Genomic DNA, 10894 nt, shown 5'->3' with positions numbered 1-10894 from the left:
CTCCTCCCAAAAGCACTTTCCCACTAACTGATGGGAAAACCTGATTATTTATGACTAAGTAGCTGACCACTCCAACCCTCCCAGTGCCATATCACAATTTCCTTTTGAAAGATTCCTTATCTTAGATGAAGGCAGCACTGAGTTAGAGAAATGCAAAAAAAAAATCCTAAGCTACTTAGAAGCATAACAAAATCTGAGTCCAGTAGCACCTTTAAGACCAACAAAGATTTATTCAAGGCGTGAGCTTTCAAGTGCAAGCACTCTTCCTCAGACTACTTATAAGCAGTTCTATTGGCCTTTATATCCAGTCCATGGTCTACAATTTTGGTAGTTGATATCCCTGTGTGGCACCTGGTTTGGCTATCTTGGTCCAATGTTGTTTGTGATTTAATAACTTGCCATTACTGGTTGCTGGTTGTTGAGCAAGTGTATACTTGTTAGCTATTGGGAAATTCATCCTAGTTCTGTGGAGTAGCTGGCTGCAATCTTTCCCCTCTTATTTCTTCTTACTCCCACTTGCCTACTGGTTGAAACTCATGTCTGCTTGCTTCCATATTAATTTGCTCTTCCTTTGAAGCTGGGTGGTTTTGTTAGATTTTCAAAATGTTATTTAAAGGTTCTGCTATTCCGCATTGCTCTCTGCACTGCTTGGTTCCCCCTTGGTTCAAGACAAGGTTCTTCTGTTGCTTTGGACCTGCAGGTGCCTTTGGAATTCTGATGCAGGGCGAGAGTTCCAGCCACTAAATGCCTACTGCAGGAGGTTGGGCCAGCCACAAAATATCAGGGAATGATGATGTCATGCATGACTCTTAGCAAGATTTGTTTGTAAAAGACCTTACTGGTTTTTTTTAAATACTTTAGCGCGCACACATTGTAGTTAAAATTGCACTGGGAAGATTCTTGTGCTATGGTAGCCGTACCTTTGGGCAAAGTACATGCCATGCTTTTACCCGTTTATTTTATTTACTAGATATATAGCCCATTGTTCTGTAAATACAATGGGCGCTAGCAGAGACTACCCCTCCCTGGGGAAGCTCGGGGCTCTCCCCTAGTGGGTACAAAGGAAGAGGATGGCAGATGTGCCAGTGCGGAAGCGGCGCGCAGCATGGCAGGGGCGGCCGGGCGTTTTGAGGGGTGGGGGCTGGGTGGATGGCGGGGAGTAAAGAGTCGGGATGCGGCAGAGCGATGAAGAGGCGAGGGTAACGCAAGGCAGGAGAGCGTACCAGCGTGAGGAGGACCGGAGAAGACAGGAGGTGGCATCTTGCGTCAGTCAGTCTTGTGGGCAGGGGCGGGCCGCGAGGAGGAATCTGAATGTCCGTTCAGTGGTGGAGATCCTCAGCTCTTGCGGCGGCATGAGAAGCAGGAAGTAGGTTGGTTGATGAGTGCAGGCGGTGCATGACTGGAGGTTGGGGGGGCGGAGCAAGGGGAGGAAATGGGGGATATGAACCACGCATGTGCGAAGCTCGGCGCATGCGTGGTTCATTGTGAGTGAGGGCTGGCTGGCGTGCGGGTCGGACAGGCTGTCGGCGGGCGTGTCGGACTGCGGCGGGGACGTCCGGCAAAGGGGTAGGCAAGAGGACGGGCAATTAGGAGGGAGGGAGGGAGGGAGGGGGCGGGCGAGGGGGAGGTTGGGCGCGGAGGGTCGGGGTGTGGGTTTGCGAGCCATGGGAATGTATGTTGGGGGGGATGTGAGGAGGGTTGGAATCGGCAGGGAGCGGGGTGGTGGGGGTGTCGCGGGTGTTTTCGGTGGGTAGGCTTACCAGTAGTCGGTGTGTAGGCTTCCCGGCAGGCGGCTGGTGGCGGCGGCGCGAGCAGGAAGGGCGTCCTGGGGAGGAGGGCCGCGGGGAGGCTTTTCAAGGGCCCCCGGGCGGCGCAGTCGGTTGTGCGAGACGTCTGTGTCTAAAGGAGCAGGGCCTGGGCGTTGGCGGGGCAGCGGGTGAGCTCCTTTTCGGGCCGCGGTGTCCATAGTGAAGGGCGATGGTTCGGCGCCGGGAAAGGAGCAGGGCCGCCGCGTCTCCGACGCGGCGGCCCTGCTCCTTTCCCGGCGCCGAACCATCTGGGCAGCCATTCCAGGGCGGGCACAGTGTCGAAGGGCAGCTGCCGGGGGCTCCCTCAGGAGGGCCGCGGGGAGGCTTTTCAAGGCCTGTGCGTTGGCGGGGCGGCGGGTGAGCTCCTTTTCGGGCCGCGGTGTCCATAGTGAAGGGCGATGGTTCGGCGCCGGGAAAGGAGCAGGGCCGCCGCGTCTTCGACGCGGCGGCCCTGCTCCTTTCCCGGCGCCGAACCATCTGAGCAGCCATTCCAGGGCGGGCACAGTGGCGAAGGGTGACTGCCGGGGGCGGCCTGACGCGGCGAGAGGCGCAAAGCGCCTCTCGCCGCGTCAGGCCGGGAGCAACTGCGAGCCGCGCTGCGCGCGGCTCGCAGTTGCTGGGAATCGGAGGGACCAATCGGCAGGCGCTGCGCGCCTGCCGATTGGTCCCTCCGATTGTCTGTCATGAGGAAGGGTCCAATCCAGACCCTTCCTCATCCCGGACACATCCCGCCCCAGGAGGGCTTACAGTTTTATTTAGTCCGTGGCGCCCGCGGCGCCACGGGCAGTGTACAGATAAGATTTTTATACCGCCCTTCGTGCAGCTCAGGATGGTTCACATAAAACATTGCGGAGTAATACATAGAACAGTCTAAATCAGGGGTAGTCAAACTGCGGCCCTCCAGATGTCGCTGGCAGGGGCTTCTGGGAATTGTAGTCCATGGACATTCGCTGGCAGGGGCTTCTGGGAACTGTAGTCCATGGACATCTGGAGGGCCGCAGTTTGACTACCCCTGGTCTAAATGTATAACATAATCATAAATAATATATCAATACTCTTAACTGGCTTCAAATAGAACGATAATTTAGACAAGCCCCCAGGGAGGTCAGGCTGCTTCAGGTCATGGAGGGGGTGTCTGAGGGGGGACCAGCGGATTTGTTGGGTCAGTTAGACTCAAGCAAATGCCTGTTGGAGGAGCCCCCTTTTGGGAATTCAGGCAGGGCCCTGATTTCTTCAGGGAGCTTGTTCTGCCAGGTGGGGGCCAGGTCAGGAAAAGCTCTGGCCCATGTTGAGGACCAATGTGCTTCTTTGGGGCCAGGGATCACCAGCTGGTTGGTAGTGGTGGAGCATAGTGCTCTTTTGGGGGTGTAGGCAGAGAGAGGATCTCTCAGGTACATTGCGCCCAAGACTGCATATGGCCTTGAAGGTAAGCACCAAAACTGTAAGCCTGATCTGGAATTCAATTGGGAGCCAGCTGAGTTGTTGGACTACAGGCTGGATGTGAGATCTCCATGGTGTATTAGTGAGAATCCTGGCTTCAGTGTTCTGCACCAGTTGTAGTTTCCAGATCAAGGATAAGGGTAGGCCTGCATAGAGCAAGTTGCAGAAGTCCTCTCTAGAGGTGACTGTCATGTGGATCACTGTGACTAGGTGGTGCCAAGTAGGGTATCAGTAGCTTGACTTGGCGTAGGTGGTAGAAAGCCTGTTGTGCTAATCTCGTAACCTGTGCTAGATGCACTCTGTCCAGGTTGGATAAGTGCGCTTCCTCACTTGGTCCCTTCCTACTCAACCACAGGGCCTCCATCTTTGAAGGGTTCAGCTTCAAATCACTCTGCTTGAGCCACATTGACACTGCTTCCAGGCTTCTGGCTGAGGGTTCTGGAGGTGGGGGGGGGGGATGTAATCTGGGAATATAACAGTTTGAACATACGTTGTACAGTGTACTCAGGGCTCTACAGTTGTCTGCAAATCAATGCTGAATGACCATGCAGTAACAAATCTGCCCTAGCAAATTTGTAATTTGGGGCTTCAGGTGCTTTCTGTAAAGAACATTGCACAACTTGGTGATTGTGAGTTTCACAGTCCCCATACAGTCAAGCTGTTTTTCCTATGTTGGAGTACTAACTGCTACACAGGACAGGAACTTCTTTGGTGAGCAGAGATTTCAACCATATTCTGTTACACTTATATCCATATTTAGTCCACTTCTGCTGACCATTATATTTTCATTAAAACACAGTAGTCTTATATGCATAAAATTAACATCATGGTCTCCCAAAATGTGGCTCTTATTTTAACTGGATTTCTGAAAATTCAAATTGGAAGTTAGATAGCGTAGGGGGTTGAATCTATACCATTTCTTTTTGTTTTACCTGTGCAGAGACCATAATGGTGCAGGCTAGATTTGATAATGAATGTATGGAAGTCAATGAGAGAAAGTTTGAAAGGACACTGGTGATGCAGTACCACCCTCCTGCTCAGAACTATGAGGATGGTTTTGAAATACAAAACAATGAGACGACCAAAGGAGAGTATCTTTCAATAAGAGGACTTCATAAGTCCTCACAGTGGCTGGGTAAACAAGTGTTCAAACCAGCAAGAAAGCAACCAGAACTGAATTCTAAGTAATATCTAGGACTTACCAAGTGGATTAGAACCCAGGATCCTTGGTCATCCCAGGGTGGGGGGTATCCACTGAACAGGGCAACAATGTGGCTTGATGTGATGTCCAAGCACATGTCATGCACCACTTTGAATCCCCAACATTTATTTCTAAAAAGATCACCAGATATTCTCATTGTAGAATATAAGGGGTACAAGCAGCTTTTTATCTGACCTGGGGAGAAAAGGAGGAGTGAAAAAAGTGCTGGAGCTAAAACAATTTTCCCCTTCCTGACCAACTTTGTTCTCTTCTGCTCCCTTGAATCTTTAATCCTCCCCTCTTTTTTCTTTCTGTTGCCCTAACTGTCCACAGTGGAAACAGAAACAGAAACTTATACTGCTTTTGGGCTACTATTTCTGTTTGCAGTGGGAATTTACTTTCTGAGTAGGTGAGGTTGTGGAGAGGGGGGACAGAAATGATATCCTGTTTCTGTCAACCTGGTATGTTGTGTTAATCAGTAATCACAAACTACCTTTCTGTGACTCGTCCATATACATAAATGGTTGACACTGAGGGCCATTCCGCACCGGGATCCATGTAGCAAATTGTTTGCTGAATGAAAAATCGCCATTTTAAATAGTGGAATTCGTCGTTATGCATACCTGCCTTTGTAGTGGAATCCAGTTGCGTTTCTATCGTTTCCCACAGGGTTCCGGTCTCGGCAAAAATCGCTAGAAAGGAAGCGCTATTGCTGAGCTGTGTCCCGCCCCTGGCCGTCAAGCAGCCAATGGGTGGCCGTTAGCATGCTCCCAAACAGCCCCTTTCCCTTTAAGGAAGGTTTAAAAAAAAAAAAAAACACCGTTGCAACGAATATGCGTTGATTCGTTGCAACGGAGAGACCCATCCAGCTAGCAGGTGGTGTTTGAGCTGCCGTTTCATCATTGCCACGCTCCCCCCGAGTGAAACCCCCCCCTCACGGGCGCGATTTTCGGATGAAAACAGTGTGAAAAATAAAGTGAAAATAAACCAGCAAACGGGCCTCTATGATGCTTGTGCTTGGTGACTTTAAACAGAGGGACTGCAGCCGGGGAAGCCTCACTGGGTAAACGAAGGCTTGCTGGTGCGTTGATCTCCGCTCGCTCGGAGAAAAATAAGGTCTTTGAGATTAGCCTCAACCAGGGCCAGGGCTTTCTCTGTCCTGGCCCCCACTTGGTGGAATGAGCTCCCGGGTGAGCTGCGGGCCCTGCGGGAGCTGTCAGCATTCCGGAGGGCCTGTAAAACGGAGCTCTTCCACCAGGTCTATGGTTGAGGCTGGGATTGGCGAAGAACATTGCCCCCCCTGGAGGGGGGTTGAAGTAGTCATCATCACCCTCCATCCCCCAATGCCCTTGTTCGGGTAGGGGAGAGTGGAATTTTCCGCCGTGTTGGGTATTTTTATAGTTTTTTAGAGGGGGGTTTAACGGGGGATTTTAAGACTACTGTTACCCGCCATGAGCCTGTAGGGAGTAGCGAGAAATAAATCAAATAATAATAGTAATAATAATCTAAAAAAATCTGCGCTAAGAATAATCAGTTCTCTGAATAGTAAAACTATATTTGCAGAGTGCTGTTTCACCCTACACAGTAACCACACATATCTTGTATAAGGTAGTAATGTTTTGGTTAGAAGAAGCAATTTGCAGGCAGGTGTAACTTAGGAGCATCCTGCTTTAATAATTATGGCCCTGATAAGTTGCTGACACCACCCAGCTTTCGCAACACAGTTTTGCACCTGATCTTGCAGTCAATTACAACACTATATATACAGTCTTTTCAATCAGTACAATAAATGCTGGGGTATCCAAATACAAGGTAAAATGTTGAATGCATTTAAAATTAAGAATAATAAAATCACAATTCAAATAGTAATTATATAAAATTTGTAAACATATGGCTATTATAAAAATGCACAACAATTTATGTTCCTATACAATTTTTGCACATCTTAATGGCAGCAGCAAAGAATTTGATGATACACTGGGTGTAATCTTGCAGTCTTATGTCCTGTAACATTGTTTCACTTAAGGTAAAGGTAAAGGTATTCCCTGTCCTAGCACCAAGTCATGTCTGGCCCTTGGGGTGACGCCTTCTAGCGTTTTCTTGGCAGACTCAATGCAGGGTGGTTTGCCATTCCCCCAGTCATTACCATTTTACCCCCCCCCCCCAGCAAGCTGGGTACTCATTTTACCGACCTCAAGAGTATAGGTACCTAATAATGCATTTCTAAGAGTTTCATCCATTGATGGCTTAAACAGAGTTGCATCCATCAGCAGGCTTAAACAGGTATAACTTCTTAGTCTGGCAATTTGCCTATGCCTTCAAAGCCATTTAATAACTGGAAAACTTGCACTAATATGAACAGGAAGCATCAGACCTAGCAAAAGGGACTATGGGCAAACAATGTATTTCTTTAAATATTTGAGAAGCATAAAACCAACCAAAAAGGAAGTTGAGGCCTCATATAACAAAGGAGTGATAAAAGAAATGGCAAAACAATTTGAATGAATTATTTGTATTGGTATTCACTGTGGAATATGCTGGACAGTTGCCTGCACTGAAGCAACAGAGGCATCACATCAAAATCACAAGATGTCATAGTCCCATTGTATACGGCACTGGTCAGACCACACCTGGAGTACTGTGTGCAGTTCTGGAGGCCTCACTTCAAGAAGGATGTAGATAAAACAGAAAGGGTACAGAGGAGAGCGACGAAGATGATCTGGGGCCAAGGGACCAAGCCCTATGAAGATAGGTTGAGGGACTTGGGAATGTTCAGCTTGGAGAAAAGGAGGTTGAGAGGGGACATGATAGCCCTCTTTAAGTATTTGAAAGGTTGTCACGTGGAGGAGGGCAGGATGCTGTTTCTGTTGGCTGCAGAGGAGAGGACACGCAGTAATGGGTTTAAACTTCAAGTACAATGATATAGGCTAGATATCAGGAAAAAAATTTTCACAGTCAGAGTAGTTCAGCAGTGGAATAGGCTGCCTAAGGAAGTGGTGAGCTCCCCCTCACTGGCAGTCTTCAAGCAAAGGTTGGATACACACTTTTCTTGGATGCTTTAGGATGCTTTGGGCTGATCCTGCGTTGAGCAGGGGGTTGGACTAGATGGCCTGTATGGCCCCTTCCAACTCTATGATTCTATGATTGTTTTCTGAGGACACACCAAGAAACTTGAGTTATACCTGTACTTCACAGAGGACATTATGCCATGCTGCCACCTGGCTTTTGGTTCAGGACTAGCTGCCCCAAGTTTCCCCACTACCACATGGGAGCCTTTGGCCCGCTTCACCCCCTGTTTACCCCAGATTTTTGCTCCCACTTGAAGTAGCTGGTAGACAGGAAGTGGAAACTTCCCAGCCTGTCAGTCATTGTCATGTAGTGCAAGGTCCCCTTCCCAAACCCCACCCTCAGACTCTACCTCAAAAATCCCAGTATTTTCCAACCTGGAGCTGGCAACCCTATGTTTATCATCCTTTTCCCTGCACTATGGCCTCCTGACCTGCATGGCTATCATGCAACAACATCTTCTTAAAAATACCAGAAATGTCCCATGCTGGCTTGCAGTGGTGCTCCCAGTCAGAGAGGCTGTGCCATGCGGGGGGGGGGGGGTGTGGAGCAATATTTTAATGTTCTAGGCTGCCCCACAGTATGGCAGAACTTCCTTGACCTGGAGCACCACTGTGGGCCGACATGGGCATTTTTTGGTATTTTTAAGAAGGCGTTGTTGCATGATAATGGTATCTTAAAAATACCAGAAATGTCCCACGCCGCCCCAGTTCCATCCAGGGATCTATTAAACATCTCCCACCCCAGCCAAGGTGGCCAGAGCCTATCAGAGGCACCTAGGGTTAATGATTGGTGAGGGGGAGCAGAAAGAAGGGGGATGGAGGAGAGTGGGGATGAGTAAGGCAGTGGGAAAGAGCGAGTCCTCACTGTATACCACATTGGTCAGACCACAACTGGAGATCGCACCCCAGGCCATGGACAATATTGAGAGGGTTCAGGGAGGAACAAGAATGATCCAGGGCCTGGGGCTCAAGCCCTATGAAAAAGGACTAAGGGAATTGGGAATGCTCAGCCTGGAGAAATAGAGGTTGAGAGGGGACATGATCGCTCTCTTTAAGTATTTTAAAGGTTGTCACTTAGAGGAGGGCAGGGAATGGTTCCTGTTGGCAGCAGAGGATAGGACCCGCAGTACAAGGTTAAAGTACATGGAGAATGATATTGGCTAGATATCAGGAAAACAATTTTCAAAGAGTAGTTCAGCAGTAGAATTGACTGCCTAAGTAGGTATTAAGTTTCCCTCACTGACAGTCTTCAAGCTGCAGTTGGACAGATATTTATCCTGGATATTTTAGGCTGATCCTGCCTTAAGCCAGGAATTGGACTAAATGGCCTATATGGCCCCTTCCAACTTTATGATTCTATCATTCCTTTGGGAAGTAAAATGTGGGGAATAAACAAAACATTCTTTTTCTTCTTCCAAGCAGACTCTATTACAACCTTTTCCAGCCTTTTGACAGTGTAATAACCACTACAAATTTTAACAGGCTTTGAGGTAACACATAAGTGCTCCTGCTACACATCCAGAGGAGGCCAGGGATGTCCAGAGGCTTCCCCCCCTCCAAGTCCTGACACGCCCACCACCACAATCCTCTGCCTGGATGCAGCAGCTCTCTGTCCCAGCTCCTAAATCAAAGGTGCCTCTGAGTCTTTCCAGCTCTCTGCTTGAGCCACCAAGCCTAATCCCTTCTCTGCCACAGCCAGGGAACTCAGCCAGGGGATTGGTAGGAACAAAATGCTTTAGGATGCTTTGGGCTGATCCTGCGTTGAGCAGGGGGTTGGACTAGATGGCCTGTATGGCCCCGTCCAACTCTATGATTCTATGATTCAATGCTGGACTCCAATGGCCCGCAACGAGAGGCAAGAATCTGACCTTGGGCTCTGGTAGGCTGAAATTGATGTCGAAACCCTGGCACCTTTGTTGCCCCAGGGGGCCAATTTCCTGGGCAAGTACCCCACTGCCTCGTACTCATGGATTGGGAAGTTGGAGGAGGACGGGTCGTGTGGTGAATACCGGTCATCCCAGGCCTATCCCTGCCATGGCTCCTACTGCTACGTGCTGGTTCTCTCTCTCAGCTTCCATGTCATTGTGCCAGGGGTTGCTGTGCATGAGACCATGGTCTAATCAATGGTAGCAGGCCTCCTACTCCATCCTCTCACCTCCCACCTTCAATTCCAAATTCTGGCTCCATCATCTCCATCGCCTCTCAGACAATCATATGGGGGGGGGGGAGACGGAGAGTTGGTCATTATCCCCAGGTCCCCATCTGGAATTGGAGTAGTAGTCCAAACCTGGAAACTCCAGAGGATGGGTGGAGCATTAAACCCTGATGTCTGTCCTCACCACCATCTTAATTATGAGTTACTTATTTTACATAAAAGCAATTACAGGTATGGTCTGTGCTTTATTTGCCATCTTTCTGTTGGAATGTATGGGATAGAACTTTTCAAATGTTAATTCTGTTGTTAAAATTAATGGGTTTTTCAATTGCAATTCCAGGAGTTTAATATACTATCAGATCTGTCCTTGTGAAAAAATATATGTGGGTTTTACAACTAGACCTTTAAAAAATGCACTCTTGAACAACATTTGAGGATAAAAAAACAAAAATTGGAAAGCTGCCTTAACTGAGTATTGGCTTGCTAAACAACATGACTTAGTCTTAGAGGATACAAGATGCTTTTGTCTCATTCAAATAATATCTGATAGGGTGAACCAGATCAATATCATTAAAATGAAAAGTTGGATGTGGGCACTTTAAGATCTGTAATTCAGGTGCATTGACTTTTATATTTAAGAACTTTAGATTGTGAGTCCTGTTGCAGAATTTTGGAATAATGCAACTGGTGGCTTTGCTGATATTTTCTATGAAACCACTTTTGGTAAGTGCTAAATGGTTTGTCTTTTTAAAATTTATATAAACAGAATTGTATTTATCATCTAAGGATAGTTCTTATGTTTTTTTCTAGAGAAATATTGATTACTTTAAAAAAATTAGACCTTTGGTGGTGAGTGTTTCTTACTGCCATTATATTTCTACTATTGTTATCATGTATAATAAGAGACCACAACTTTGGGTTATTTTTTGTCAGGTTGAATAGTCTTTACTACTGATCAAAAGATTTTTGAAAGTGGTTGTTATCTGGATGGTGCTTTAATGAAAACTACAAATAAATCAGAAGAAGAAAGAAGAAACAGATAGGAATCTTTTTATACTAAACTGTTTATATTAATTGTACTCTATTCAGTCTTTGTTCAGAACTCAGTGGTAGTAACAAAGATTTATTTGTATATGGTCATAGGTAAAGGTAAAGGTATCCCCTGTGCAAGCACCAGGTCATGTCTGACCCTTGGGGTGACGCCCTCTAGCGTTTTCATGGC

This window comes from Paroedura picta, chromosome 1 (assembly GCF_049243985.1).
Source record: "Paroedura picta isolate Pp20150507F chromosome 1, Ppicta_v3.0, whole genome shotgun sequence".
Lineage (NCBI taxonomy): Eukaryota > Metazoa > Chordata > Lepidosauria > Squamata > Gekkonidae > Paroedura > Paroedura picta.
This window is presented reverse-complemented; position numbering follows the sequence as displayed.